The sequence below is a fragment of the Myotis lucifugus genome, unplaced genomic scaffold, assembly GCF_000147115.1.
Source record: "Myotis lucifugus unplaced genomic scaffold, Myoluc2.0 scaffold_17, whole genome shotgun sequence".
Taxonomy (NCBI): Eukaryota; Metazoa; Chordata; class Mammalia; order Chiroptera; family Vespertilionidae; genus Myotis; species Myotis lucifugus.
In genome coordinates this window covers 5,555,924-5,572,005 of record NW_005871065.1, presented here as the reverse complement: position 1 = coordinate 5,572,005, position 16,082 = coordinate 5,555,924, and the positions used below count along the sequence as shown (strand labels likewise).

General features: G+C 40.1%; 1 pseudogene; it reads right to left on the bottom strand.

The window, feature by feature from the left end:
* Positions 1-11,482: 11,482 nt before the first annotated feature.
* LOC102440143 lies at positions 11,483-11,805 on the bottom strand (annotated as a pseudogene).
* Between the last annotated feature and the right edge of the window lie 4,277 nt (positions 11,806-16,082).

Below are 16,082 nucleotides of genomic sequence, written 5' to 3'. Positions count from 1 at the left end.
TATTTTTATCTCATTTGAGTTCTTCAGCACCAGAATTTGTTTGGTTCTTTTTTTTTTTGTTTAAATAGTTTCAGTCTCCTTGGTAAAGTTCTCCCTTTGTTCACAGATTTTATTCCTGAGCTCATTGAACTACCTTTATGAGTTTTCTTGTATCTTGTCAAGCTTTTCAAAACCACAATCTTGAATTTTCTGTCACTTAAATGACATTCCCCCATATCTTTGAGTTTGTTTTCTAGAGACTTTTTTTTCTGAGCTACCTTGTTACTTTGGTTATTCAATGCACTTGATGGATTGGCCTAGGTCAGTGATGCCAAACCTATGATATGCGTGTCAGAGGTGACACGTGAACTCATTTTTTGGTTGATTTTTCTTTGTTAAATGGCATTTAAATATATAAAATAAATATCAAAAATATAAATCTTTGTTTACTATGGTTGCAAATATCAAAAAATTTCTATATGTGACACGGCACCAGAGTTAAGTTAGGGTTTTTCAAAATGCTGACATGCCGAGCTCAAAAGGTTCGCCATCACTGGCCAAGGCATTTGAGGTATTGAACTCATCTTTTTTAGGTACTGTTTTGTTTTTAACAATTCAGCAAGTTAATAGGTATAGGTCTTTTTTGTTGTTGTTTTGTTTTCCAGTAGATGGTACTATATCATGTTTTTGTTTTCTCTTACCTTTACTACTGGAACTTCCAGGATCCCCCCACCCCCACCCCCACGGAAAATACTCCATATTCCCTGAGGAGGTGGGTGTCCTCTCTGTGACCAGGTGGCCTCAGTCTCAGGGTACCACCCCCATGGTGGGCGGTGGCAGGCAATGGGGCTCCAGACCTGTGAGTTCCTGGCACTGCCTTCTTATAAGCAAAGGTTGCCAGCTGTACTGCATTACCTGAGGGGTCCCAGCTGCCTCTACCCAGTTCCACCATGATTGTGGGGGAAGGGTTGGTGGAGGTAGTTCCCACATCTGTGGCTTTGTTTTCTCCTTGGTCATGGCGGCTGCTAGGCCACAGCTGCACACCTCTGTTTTCACATCTCCCCGCCCATCACGGGGTCAGCTGCAATGGGTACCGGCCACTGAGCCCAGAATGCTGCTCTGCCACTTGAGCCCTCCAGGACATCAGCTGGGGCCATGACTGATGCTGCACAGGGTGCAGCACTATGTCTGCAGCTCCTGTCTCTGTCCTCCCCAGCCCCGCCCAATCCTGCCTCCCCTGCCCATTCTGATGTGCCCACCTCTAGATATCTCAATGCATAAATCTCTCAGACATGTTTGTGTGCTGAGCAGGGAATAATTTGTTGAATTATAGTTGTTCAATTTGTTGTAACTTTAAGGGGAGAAACCAGGAAGTCTTTTCACTCCACCATGATGCTGATATCTCTCTTAGCAACTTTCTGATTATTGAGTTGAAGTTCCAGCTATCTTGATAACAGGAAGGAGAATTTCAGCTGGTGAACATGATGATCACATTAGTCATGGCAGTTAGATCTTGTTACTAATCAATCCATTGGCATTCTGGTATAGGAATTTGTCTTTTGTAAGTTATAAAAGTGTATGTTAATGCTAAAGTTGAGTCTGTGCATTTAGACACGTGGTAACTGAATCAATCCAATTGCTTTATCTAGGTATTGTCTCTGTCCTTGGTGCTCTCCAGTTAATATTTCTTATTTGTTTCCTTGTTGCTTGTCAATGACTTGAATAAAGTTACAGTAAAAAAATTTCCAGATAACACTATTGACAAAATCAAAACTTAAAAATTTTTATATAAATTAGGTGAACCAAAAATGTAGCAATAAAAAATTAAGGATAAATGTAGGAAACAATTGTATAAATAAAGAAACCAGCCTAACTGGTTTGGCTCAGTGGATAGAGCGTCGGCCTGCAGACTGAAGGATCCCAGGTTCAATTCCAGTCAAGGGCATGTACCTTGGTTGCGGGCACATCCCCAGTAGGGGGTGTGCAGGAGGCAGCTGATGGATGTTTCTCTCCCATTGATGTTTCTAACTCTCTATCCCTCTCCCTTCCTCTCTGTAAAAAATCAATAAAATATATTTTTTTGAAAAAAGAAAGAAGTGACTTAGCAGCAGCAGGTATAATAGTAATTTTTAAATCTGAGGAGCTTTGATTGATGATAAGCTTGGTATGGGTTAAAAGTAGATATAGAAAAAAAATATGAAGCTAGTGATCTTGGATAAGTTACTAAACCTCTCTGCTGTCATTTTCCTTGTCCATAAAATGAGGATTACAATGATACTTAACCATAAGGTTTTCATAGGAATAAATAAATTAACAAAAAGTGCTTCAATTTTCAACAAATAGTACTGAACTAGACATTTACATGTAGAAAAATATGAATCTAGACTAACAGAACTTACACTCTTCACAAAAAAAATAAACTCAAAATGGAACCTAAATATAAAACAGAACACTATAAAATTCCTAGAACATAAGAGGAAATCTAGATGGCTTTAAGTTTGCTGATGACTTTTTAGATATGACACCAAAGGCACAGTCTATGAAAGAAATAAGTGATAAGGTGGACTTTATTAAAATTAAAAATTTCTGCTCAGTGAAAGCCATTATCAAGAAATAAAAAAGGCAAATCACAAACTAAAAGAAAATATTTGCAAAAGATATATCTGATAAAGGACTGTTATCCAAAATATAGAAAGAACTCTTAAAACTCAACAATAAGAAAACAAACCAATTAAAAAATGGGCCAAACATCTTAATAGACAGCTCACCAAATAAGATAAACTTATGGCAAAAACCTGCACATGGATATTTACAGCAGCTTTATTTTTAATTGCCAAAATGTAGAAGCAACCAAGATTTCCTTCAGTAAATAATGGACACCCAAACAATGGAATATTATTCAGTGCTAAGAAGAAATGAGCTATCATGCTGTGAAGGGATATGGAAGAAATTTAAATGTATCTTCTTGAGTGCAAGAAGCCAATCTGGAAAGACTACATACAGTATGATTCAAAATATATCAAATTCTGGAAAAGGCACAACTATGAAGACAATAAAAAGTAACACTGGTTTGTTCTCTGCATCTATAAATCTGATGGTTTCCAGATGGGAGTAGGGTTGAGAGGATGGGTGAGAAAGGGGAAGGGATCAAGATATGCAAATTTCCAGTTATAAAAACAGTCATGGGGGTGTAGAGTACAGCATTGGGAATACAGTCAATAATCTATATATATAAAAGCCTAAGTGACTTTTAACGACCGGAACGACCAGTCACTATGACATGCAATGACCACCAGGGGGCAGACACTCAACACAGGAGCTGCCCTCTGGTGGTCAGTGTGCTCCCATGGCCAATCTCCCTCAACTGGTCAACCGCCTGCAGTCCATCCCCTGTGCATGAATTTATGCACTGGGCCTCTAGTATTGTAATAAATGTGTATTGTGTGAAATGGGTACTAGACTTATTGGGGTAATCACTTTGTAAGTTACATAAATTTCTAATCACTGTGTTGTATACCTGAAATTAATGCAATATTGTATGTCAACTGTAGTTGAAAATTTTTAAAATATGGAAAAAAAAGATCAGTGGTGGCCAGAAGTTAAAATGAGGGAGGGTTGAATACGAAGAGCACAGAGGACTTTTAGGACAGAGAAAATACTCTGTATGATATCATAATGATGGATACATGCCATTATACATTTGTCAAAACCCATAGAATATACAACACCAAGAGTGAACCATAAGGTAAACTATGGACTCTGGGTGATAAAAATGTGTCAGTGTAGGTTCATCTATTGTAACAAATGTATCACTCTAGTGGGGATGTTCACAAAGAGGGCGTCTATACATGTATGGGAGCAGGAGGTATTGGAGAAATCTCTGTAACGATCTCTTAATTTTGCTATGAACCTAAAACTGCTCTAAACAAATAAAATCTTAAAACAGTGCTTAGAAAAGTGGCTGACAAAGCACTATATAAATATCAATTGCTATTATTAGCAGTAGTATTCAGTTAGAAAAACAAGATCAGATGCAAAATAATCCACACGCCTTTGAACCAAGCAAGAAACAAACATAAGTGTTACATCCTGGAGGAAGTCTTAGCTTGAAAGTGACTGTTGATGACTATTATTCCTGGTCATGTACAGCAAAGCCATGAGGATGGGAACAGGCATGATGGGGTGAGGAAGGGGGCCTCCCACCATCTTACAACAAAGAATTGTCCAGCCCCAAAAGGCGATATGCCGAGGTTGAGAAACCCTGCCCTGATGTTTTCTCTCTCTCAGATGTCTTCTGTTTAGTTTTCTCTTCAGCCCACCTCTCACATGTCCCTTTTAATTCCTAGACTGATATCTACACTAATAAAAGACAAAATGCAAATTGACCATACCTTCACTATGCCTTAAGCCATGCCCACCAGCCAATCAGAGTGACTATATGCAAATTAACCCGACCAAGATGGTGGCCAGCAGCCACAGAGCTGGAGCAAGCAGGAGGCTTGGTTGCTCCAGTGATGGAGGAAGCCAAGCTTCCCGCCTGCTGTGGTCAGCTCTGAGTTCCACTCAAGGCAACAAAGTTTCAATTATAGAAGATTAATAAACCCCAGATACCTGCTTTCAGCCGGCCGTGGCCACGGAGCTGGAGCGAGCAGGAGGCTTGGATTGCCCCTGGCGATGGAGGAAGCCAAGCTTCCCGCCCCCGCCATGGCCATCTCTAAGCTCCACTCAAGGCTACAAAGTTTCAATTATAGAAGGTAAATAAATCCCAGAATAAAAAAAGAAAAAGAAAAAAAGGAGAGGCTGGGAGCTTCCGTCGCCAGGGTGGGGGGGGGGGGCCCTGGCCAGCCTGAAAATGGCCCTCAGCCCCTCACCCAGGCTGGCCAAACCTCCATGGGATGAGGGTCCCCATTGTGGGGGGGCTTGACCAGCCTGCAAACAGCCATCAGCCCCTCACCCAGGCTGGCCAGGCACCCCAGCGGGACCCCCACCCTGATCCAGGACACCCTTCATGGCAAACCAGCCGGCCCCCACCCATGCATCAGGCTTCTATCCTATATAGTAAAAGGGCAATATGCAAATTGACCCCAATAGCAGAATGACTGGGAATGACTGGTCACTATGACACACACTGACCACCAGGGGGCAGATGCTCAATGCAGGATCTGCCCCCTGGTGGTCAGTGCGCTCCCACAGGGGGAGCTCTGCTCAGCCACAAGCCAGGCTGCCAGCTGCCAGTACAGCGGTGGTGGTGGGAGCCTCTCCTGCCTCCTCAGCAGCACTAATGATGTCCGACTGCAGCTTAGGTCTGCTCCCTGCTGGCAAGTGGACATCCCCCGAGGGCTGCCGGGCTGCCAGAGGGATGTCTGACTGCCAGCTTGGGCCCAGTCCCCCAGGAAGTGGGCCTAAGCCAGCAGGTGGACATCCTCCGAGGGGTCCCAGACTGCAAGAGGGCATAGGCCGGGCTGAGGGACCCCCCCGAGTGCACAAATTTTTGTGCAACAGGCCTCTAGTATGATTATAATGACAAAGCAATGGTTTTTACGACAAGATCACTTTTGTCTTAGACAAAATCTAGTATCCTCAGAATATGTGTATTCCTTGGAGTGTGGAGTATTTTGTTAAAGGAAGATAAATGTAAGCTGCTGTTTTGAACAGAAATGATTTATTTTCTCCCTGAAAAGTTGTGTGCTAAAGCCAGCCCACTTGTTATTCTCTACCCTTAACACACATTTCAGGGATGTATCTGACAGCTTATACGCAGGCTTTCTTCAGATGTAATCGCTGCACTAGAATAAAGATGAAGCCTGTTGTAAGAACCCTGCAAAAGGCAGAATTCAGTCACGTAACTCATTAATTCTTGACACAAAAATGTTTGATCAAAGACAGAGCTGTATCTTTCAATTTTTCATGATGATAAAATCTAAAAAGGAAAAAAAACCCCACCAAAGTAGATAGGACATCTTTGTTAGTACAGAACATTATTTGAAAGCAAGTAGCTTCAAATATATCGGTCCTATTAAAGCTGTTCTTTCATTTCAAAAAGCATGTATTAGTTTGAATTCTACCCAAATCTTCAAATATCCTAGTTTAAAATACCCAAACAACGTAGCAAGTCAAACACAGAATTACTTAAGAAATCTCTGAAGAAATGTCTACTTTGGTGTAAGAGGTCTCATTTCCTCACTCACCTACTCCATCCACACTCATCTTCTTGTTGTTCCTTCCATCTCCAGGGAAGCGCCTGTCCCAGACCCTTTGCACTTTCTGTTCCCTCTCCTGGGCTCTCCTTCCCTGAAGACCCACATGGCTCATCCTCTCACTTCCTTCAAATCTTCACATGAAATCACTTCCTCAGAGAACCTCCCCCCCCACCCCCCCCCCACCCCGCAATGCTCTCTACTCCCATACCCTGCACGTTTTCTCTGCATTGCACTTATCACCTTCTAATGTGTCATATATTTTATGTGTTTGTTGTAGTAAGTACTCAATAAATACAAGAAAGGAAATATGGCGATGCGAGTAGTATCCATTTTGCTGGAGTGGATTTGGTAGGCGTGATCTGACTCTGGAGTTCTAATGCTGGTGGGAGCTTCTAACTCCAGTCCATAGCTAGGGTGGGTGGTTCTGGAACCAGTGCCCACAAGGCCTTCTTGACTCCCCAGCATCCAGAAAATTGCAGAGGAAGCCCTTTCATCAGAGGGCGGTTCTCAGTGTGTGTCTTGGGAGTCACTCCTGGAGCCTCAGCGAGAGTCCGCTGCTCTCCACAATCTATCTCGTTCATTTTACATTATCCAAATGTTTTTCATTATCTAAAACAGAGCCCTGACTAGTATTGTGTACATATTGTACTATTTCTATTTATACTAATACTAGAGGCCCATGCACCAGAGGGGTCCCTCGGCCTGGCCTGTGCCCTCTTGCAATCCGAGAAGGGGAGAGAGGAAAATAAAATATTTGCTATCATCAATAGAAATTATATTTTTAAAAGGATTTCATATTAGAGAATTCTTTCTCAAAACACCATTGCACAAGATGTTGCCCTAAATATATAGCACATATATATGAACAGGTAATTCCCAGACTATACCAGGAAGACTCGGATCAGAGGAACTGCTGTGAGTGGTCAGGAGTTGGAAAAAGACCCTGCTCTGTCAGAGCCAGGCGTGTGTCAGGTGAAAAAGGAAACCCTGGGAAGGAGAAGTCACATATTTGGATCTTGCAGGATTTACTAAAGGGCCTGAAATGTGCATTTTTTTTATTAGTCATTAAATTCCACAGCCTGACACATTACCACACACATGATGGGTCAATAAATATTTGACCAACAGTTGGGTACCGGTGATGTCCCTGAGCACAGATGCACATGGCAACTCCTTTCTTCCTTCTTGTCTTAAATGGTGAAGCAGTGCCTAGAGCAGCAGGCACCGTGTTCCAACCAAGAAGCAACAGCCAGTATTCTAAGGACAGAGCAGACAGAGGTAACAGATGTGGGTTTTCGAGGCTATAAGGAGCTGCTTCCTCCAGATAATTTGTTATGTGAGATAATTAAGTGGTTTATTGTTTATTCCTGAAACCACTGTTACTATTCAAAGAAGGAAAAAAAGATTCTTAATTGATATACCCCTAAAAAGAAAAAATTTATCTTTTTTCTGAGTTCTCAAAAACAGGCACAGTTCTGATTTCAAAGCTCCTTCACCACAGTGTTTCTAGCCAAAACAAACAAACAAACAAACAAAGTCACCCGTTTGCTGATATTTGCAATTCTTCATTTAATGGAACACTTTATCTAGAAGACGTGATGTTGTATAGCACCTGCCTTGGGCATTGTCTTTGGGTGGGCTCCAAGAGAGAATGTCCTGTATAGGGAACTTTTTGGCTCACAAATTCAGATAATCCTCAACATATCTCTTTTTTAATTTAGTATGGATTTCTTTGGTCAGCCATTACTAAGCTTTTATTTTCAAATTAATCACACTACTATTGTGCATTGCATAAATCACCATCTCTGAAATGATTCCTCATCAGCCATCTTTTCCCTGGACTCTTCCCTCAAATTATCAATGTATTGTCTCTCCGGTCCAAATCCACCTTTCTTTGTCTTGCTTCGTGATTCAGGAGCAGGAAGGACTAAGAAAACATTTGTCAGCTGGCGCAATGTTCGACTTTGTCCGTAGGGGGCGCAGGAGGGACATTGCCAGAGGAAGGGGCTGCTCTTCCTAGTTCCTGTGTGTGGTTTTGGCTCCGGCAGCCCCTTGACACAAGCAGCATGTGGATGGGCACCCAGGGGCACCCATGCTCCAACAAGTTTTGCCAGTGCCCCTGCAGAGTCTCACGAGCACCTCGGAGGGTGGCTTCCCAGTGAGTTTCACCAGAATCTCAAAGGGCTGATTCTCAGTTGGTTCCACTGGGGCCCCAACAAGTGGTTTCCAGGCAGCCCTGGCTGGTGGCACTTAAGCAAATTTCTCTGCCATTCAATAGGCACAGCCAGACCCTCTCTAATAGGGTTTGGATGTCCATGTGGTCCTTTTTCCAAGCCCTTTCTTTCCAGGGCTAATTAGCCTCAGCGGTAGGGGTATATCGGTTATTCTTGTATTCTGTAGAGTTCTCTTTATTGCTAAGTTGTAACCCCCTGTTATTAATTAACCTGTTAATAATTTTTCCCTTTTAGTTAATCCCTGCTATTAGGTCTTTATTAGACACTAATTCTTTATATTGAAGTGTTCTGCTCAAATTACTGAGTGGTTTCTGTCTCCTGGCTAGACTCTGAGTGACACATCATCTCTAGGTCAGTCAGGAATTCTGCATGGGGTAGCTTTATTTTACACACATATCAGTTTACTGACTTTTAAAGTAAATCAGCCTATCAGTTGTAATGTCAGGCATGTAAAGCCAAGTTTGTAAGCCTGGTGGTTCAGTACATTAATGTTAATCAATATGTATTATTTTGTAAAGGCTCAGGAATCAGGAAAAAGTCAGTCATTGAATTTTTGTTACGGTGGCCTTTCTTAAACCCATTAACATTTATTATAATTGTGTTTCCAAGAAAATATTTTGAATATCAGTCTGAGAACTAAATTGCACACCTAAATACTTAAGTGTTTGGTGAAGTGTCCGGTATTAGAAATGGCCTCTGCTATTGCCTGTAACTCAAGGGTTTGAAATAATTTTGATTTCTACTAATAATGAGCCTATAGGCAAACTACTTAAAAAAAGACTACACTTCTTTCAATTCACACAATTGAATATCAGAACATTTGAGATTTTTAGGTTCTGAGCTATCCTTGGTCAAGAATGACCCATAGTAGAGAAAATATTTGCAAATGATATATCTGATAAGGATCTAATATCCAGAATATATTAAACATACATACAATTCAACAACAAAAGTCAAACAGGCCAATTAAAATTGACAAAGTATTGGAATGGACATTTTCCAAAGAAGATATATACATGGCCACCAAGCACATGAAAAGATACTTGATGTTATTTGTCATTAAAGAAATGCAAATCAACACCACATGAGATACAACCTCACACTTCCTGGGATGGATAGAATTTAAAAAGAAAAAACACAGAAAATAACTAGTGGTAGGGAGGATTCAGAGAAATTGGAATGCTGATACATTGCTGGTAGGAATGTAAAATGGTGCAGACACTAGGGAAAGAGTTTGGCTGCTCGTCAATAATTAATATATGATTCAGCAATCCCATTCCTAGGTATAAACCCAAAAGAATTGAAAGCAGGTGTTCAAACAAATGCTTGTATGCAAATGTTCATAGCAACACTATTCACAATAGCCAAAAGGTAGAAACAACCCAAATGCCCATCAACTGATGAAGGGATGAGCAAAATGTGGCATAGCCACACAGTGGACTAGTATTCAGCTATAAAAAAGGAATGAAGTACAGATACATACTATAATGTAAATGAAGCTAGAAAACATTATGCTATGTTAAAGAGTCAGGCAAAAGGGTCACATATTATATAATTGGATTTGCATAAAATATGCCAAATAGGAAAATTATAGATTAGTCATTTTCAGGGACTGGAGGGAGGAAGGGATAGGGAGTGACTGTTGAACGAGTATGGGGTTCTCTTTTGGGGTGATGAGTGTTCTAGAATTAGTAGTGATATTTGCACAATATTGTGGATGTACTAAACACTACTGAATTGTACACTAAAATGACACAATGGTGAATTTTGTATTATATATATTTTACCACAGTAAAAAGATTGATTTTGAGAGGGAAGGAATTGGAGTTGGAAAACGTGAACAGTTCTTTTAAGAGTTTTGCTGTATGGGGAACTGAGAAATGGTGCAATAGCTGGAAGAAGATGTAGAGTGAAAGGAAAGTTTTTTGAAAATTTTAGAGATGGTACTAGCATATAATATTGATCTGGACAATGCCCAACCAACCGAGCCACACCAACCAAGGCCGAATTAGTGCTTTTAATCCCGTGACCTTTTTTTTCCTCTGATCTCCATAAGTTTGTTCTCTGTATCTATAAGTCTGTTTCTATTTTGTTTGTTCAAGTCTTTTGTTCTTTAGATTCCACATATCAGTGATATCATATGTATTTGTCTTTTTCTGTCTGAATTATTTCACTTAGCATAATGCCCCCTAGGGCCTAGGTCCATCCATCCATGCTGTTACAAATGGTAAGATTTCATTCTTTTTTATTGTCTACTAGTATTCCATCATATAGATATAGATATAGATATAGATATTCCATCATATAGATATTCCATCGTGTGTGTGTGTGTGTGTGTGTGTGTGTGTGTATATATATATATATATATAATTTTATCCACGTATATTAACGGACACTTGCTTTGCTTACATATTTTTGCGATTGTAAATAATGCTGTAATGAACATGGGAGTGCATATATTCTTTCAAATTACTGTTTTGGGTTTCTTCAGATATATACCCAGAAATGGAATCCCTGGGTCATAAGGCAGTTCCTTTTAATTTTTTGAGGAACCTGCTCACTGTTTTCCATAGTGGTTGCACAAATCTGCATTTCCAACAACAGTGCAGTAAGGTTCCCTTTCTCCACATCCTTGCCAGCACTTGTTGTTTATTGATGATAGCTTCCTGACAGGTGTGAGGTGGCATCTCGTTGTGGTTTTGATTTGCATTTCTCTGATGATTAGTGATGTTGAGCAACTTTTCCTATGTCGATTGGCCATCTGTAGTTTCTCTCTGGAGAAGTGATCATTCAGGTCTTCTGCCCACTTTTTTATTGAATTGTTAGTTTTTCTAATGTTACCTGCGTTCTTTATAAATTTTGAATACTAACTTCTTATCAGAGGTATCATTGGTGAATATGTGCTCCCATTCAGTAGGTTGTCTTTTCATTTTTTTTTAACATTTTTCCAACAAGTATTTATTGTTAGTTAAGCCATAATTCAGGATTCTAGGGTGGGACATACCCAGGTCCCCCTTCACCTCCCTGGGAGAAGGATGGATGACAGAGGACGGGTGGGGTGCACTCAGTTCAGATCTTCCCAGGAAACGTGCCTTCTGCCCGGAGGTCATCCCAGGCCGAAACCAAGGATATGGGGCACAGGGACTTGTACACACGCTGGTACCATTCACACACGGAGGCATCACCCCCTTTAGCAGTCATCGCCTGCTCACAGCGGTGGAAATCCAGGTAATTCTGCCAGCAGTTCCTGGTCTGGTTCTGGTTGGGGAAGCAGCTGTCAAAGGAGCAGTCCCGTAGTTCCTGATTTTGGTCTTGATGTCTTCTGCCCTGTTGCTGATTCCTAAAGAGGCCCCTGAAGCCGCTCGTAGCTCAATGTGACCTTGTCTTTTCATTTTGTTGATGGTTTCCCTTGCTATGCAAAAACTGTGTGTTTGTTTGTTTTTCTTTTGTTTTCCTTGCCCGAGGAGATACGTTAGAAAAAATATTGCTAAGAGAAATATCCTAGATTTTACTGCCTATGTTTTCTTCTAGGAGTTTTATGTTTCAGGTCTTACACTTAAGTCTTTAACCCATTTTTAGTTTATTACTGTATATGATGTAAGAAGGTGGTCTAGTTTCTTTTTTTTTTTTTTTTGCATGTACCTGTCCAATTTTCCCACCGCCATTTATTGAATAGACTGTCTTTACCATACTGCAAGGTTTTATTTTAAATTAGGATTGTTACCGTTTTTTTGGTGCATAGGTTTTAAGAGATTAACCCCACCCCTATTTTCCTCCAGTTTGCCCTCATATTTTTTTTAAAATATATTTTTTATTGATTTTTTTACAGAGAGGAAGAGAGAGAGATAGAGAGTTAGAAACATGGATGAGAGAGAATCATCGATCAGCTGCCTCCTGCACGCCCCCCACTGGGGATGTGCCCGCAACCAGGGTACATGCCCTTGACCGGAATCGAACCCGGGACCCTTGAGTCGCAGGCCGACGCTCTATCCACTGAGCCAAACCGGTTCGGCCCTCATATTTTTAGTAAGCATTTTTTGCAGAATGAAGGGAATAGTGCATACCATCTGATAACAACATGCCTGCATTCTGGAATGGCCAGAGGGGCTCAGAGGAAACACCACCCATCTGCTTCTCCGTGAGCACCCATTATTCTCAGAGATGCATCGTTATTACAGAAGAGATGGCGGGCTTACAAAAAGAGGAAAGGCATCAGAATAGTCCGTGACAACAACACCCAGCTAAAGAGTTAAACCTGCCTCCAGCATTGAAATGCTGTTGGCATAAGTCTGAGAAAAGTCCAAGTGATTAACAGAGACCTTGACCCGGCTTCTGCCTTGGAAGCTTCCCTGGTCTCAACGTCAGTTCTTTTGTTTAATTAATTAAATTCATTGGCGTGACATTGATTAATAAAATGACACAGGCTTTAAGTATATAATTCTATAATGTATCACCTGTATATTGTATTGTGTGTTCATGCCCAAAAGTCAAATCTTCTTACCTCACCATATGTTTGACCCCATTTACCCTTTACTACTCCCCCCCACCCCGCAGTTCCCTTTCCCTATGATAACCACCATACCGTCTGTGTCTGAAGTTTTTGTTTGTTTGCTTGTCTTATTTGTTGCTTTCAGTCTTATATCCCACATATGCATAAAATCATAAGGTTCTTGGCTTATATTTTCATCTGAATTATTTTGCTTAGCATGATATTCTCAAGATCCATCCATGTTGTTGCAAATGGCAGTATTTCATCTTTTCTGATGGCTGAGTAGTATTCCATTGTGGTGTATGTACCACATCTTCTGTATCCAATCATCTATCAAAGGACACTTCAGTTGTTTCCATGTCTACTAAAAAAAGAAATTAAAAATATAGGGTGTCCCAAAAAGTATAGACACACACTTTGAATAATTATCAAGGCGGTGTTCATTAAAATACATTTCATTTTCACAATTGAGCTATCAGCTGTTAAAGTGTGCATACATTTTCTGGGACATCCTGTCTTTATTTGTGAAGAGTACCCCTATGTTCACTGCAGCATTATCCACAGTGGCCAAGACATCCACCTCCGTTCTTAAACTCATAGCCTGATGTGGCCCAGGCACTTGCAACATCCCTGGGCCTGCTCCTGGGCCTGGTGATTATTGTTTGCTGACCCATAATGCAGCCTTGACAGGGATGTTTGCAACCTCTCTCAGGAGCACAGTCCTGACTCAGACCATGTGTGCATTTGACTGTGTATGAAATCTACCATTTCCATGGCTTACAAAACTCTCTGTATTAAGAATTGATATTTCAATATTGATGTTTTGTCCTTAATCCCTTTCCTCATGTCATTTCTGTATCTGATGATAACATTTGTATTATGATTGTTGTTCTTAAAATTAATTTCCTTTTTTAATAAAAATATTACTATCCCTTTTAGGGACAAAAGAGACTGTTGTCATTAGAAGAGAAGCCAGAACCTATTATTTTTTTTTCAATCACTGTCCATTTTTCCCTGCTTAACCCAAAATCTTAAACAGGTTATTCACTCTTTTTGGACTTTTTAAAATCAACTTTTGAAACCTCATGCAACAAATATTTTATACTTTGATGTTTATTTAAATATTTTTTTTAATTCTGGGGTAACATACTTAATACTCAACATTACTAACATTGAAATATTCCTAAAAAAAACCCTGTTTCCCTGATTTCTCTCTCAGCCTAATCCCTCCTACTTGCTATATATGTTTATGCTCTGTTTTAAAGGTTTGACAATTTAGAGGAGCAAGTCTACAAAGTTGTGTAAATCTTAAACAACTCTCCTACTATTTGTTGGTCATCCCTTTCTGAAAGTTGTTATCTCACAAAAACTCTGTTTTGTTGTATGTGTGATCATGAATGATTAGACATAGAAAGAACATGTCTGTTTTATAAATATACTCAAGACAGTTGCAGTATCAAGTTTCAGACATTGATTGAACCAAATCATACTGGTCATCAACTTAGTAATCAGAAAAGTAGACCATTTTCAACTGAAGGAAGATTAAATTTGTAATTGGAGTTTGTCCTGCCATGGTTTCAATCAAACAGATTCACGATCATTAAAATTTACAAATGCACATTCATTAAATAAGTATTTCCAGGTAAGGGACATATTGACTGCAGCTAAATTCTGTAGCAAGAAAGCTTCACTCAACATTTTCGTACAAGGGGATGAATGACTGTGTTGACAGGATGGGACTTCAAGCCAGAGCAGAATATATACCTTGTTCAAAAGAACCAAATCCAGCAGATTGAGGGGACGAAAGTTGTATGTGAAGAAATTATATGAAGATGCAATGGTAAGGAAAAGGGGGACATCTGTAATGCTTTCAACAACAAAGATAAATTTTTTTAATGTATGAAAGGGAAGGTGGGCTCAGGTAGAGAGCTATTGGTTAAGAATAAATGGTTCGAGAGAAAAGAAGCAATAGTTCCTTGGAAGTTCAGTATTGGAAAAAGAGAGATAGAGATAGAGAGGTAAGGAGATAGAGACAGACAGACAGTAAGAGAGGAAAACTTTTTCAAGGAAGGATTACAAAATGGGAATAGAGCAAAGTATAGTTAAGAGGAGTATTTGGAATGTCCAGGTATTTGCTGATGTTCTTAAAAGCTGAATATCTAATAAATATTTGCCAGACCTTGTTGCAAATATTTCATTACTCAGAAGGTAGAAGGAACCAGACTAATAGTCACAATTTATTGAGTACTCAGTTCCAAGCACTATGCTAAGTACTTTGTATATGTGATCTCATTTAATTCTTTCAACAATCATGAAAAGTATTATCCCTGTTTTTACAGATTAAAAAAAAAAATCAAAGCCCAGAAATGTGAGGTAAATTACATGTGGTAAAACAGCAGGGAGGAAGAAGAGATGAATTTGAACCCAAAGAGCATATTCACACTGAGGAATCTATGTGCTTAAATGTCTGTTTCCCAGCATATTTCTTTAAGATGTGTCTGCACTCAGAAACTATGACAGAGAAGTAAATTATTCCTCCATCTTTTAAAAAATTACAAAACAGGCAGTTAAAAAAAAAAACTAACACATGATTTGCCTGGGTTACAAGTATAGGTGTCCATGTCAAAAGGTGACACCCTTACTCTCTTCTGTGGTTAGGAGCATTTTGTCAAGTTCTGAGTGCTGTTCTCTGAGAACAGAAATTTATAGAGGAGGATAATGGTGACAATGACAGTGAAAATAGTAATAAAGATAACTTAGATTATATGCAAATTGCCAGTGGCCATTCCAAATGCTTCCACGTGTATTAATTCCTGAATCTTCCCCACCACCCTCAGGGGAGAAACCTGAAGCTAAAGCTGTCATACAGGCAGTAATTGAGGGGGCCATTCTGTTAAGTCCTAAAATGTGTGTGTAGAGGGGGAACCATTTTTTACAGTAATAGTGTTACCCTAAGTAACACAGAGGATTAGGGAAGTCTCATGGATGGACCTGGAGAGCATTATGCTAAGCGAAGTCAGTCAGAGAAAGATAAGTATCACATGATCCCACTCATTTGTGGAATATAATGAACTGATGAACAAAGACAGATCCAGAGACAGAGAAGCATCGATCAGGTCATCAAACCTCAGAGGGAAGGCAGGGGAGGGTGGAGGGCCCCCGGGGGGGATCAATCAAAGG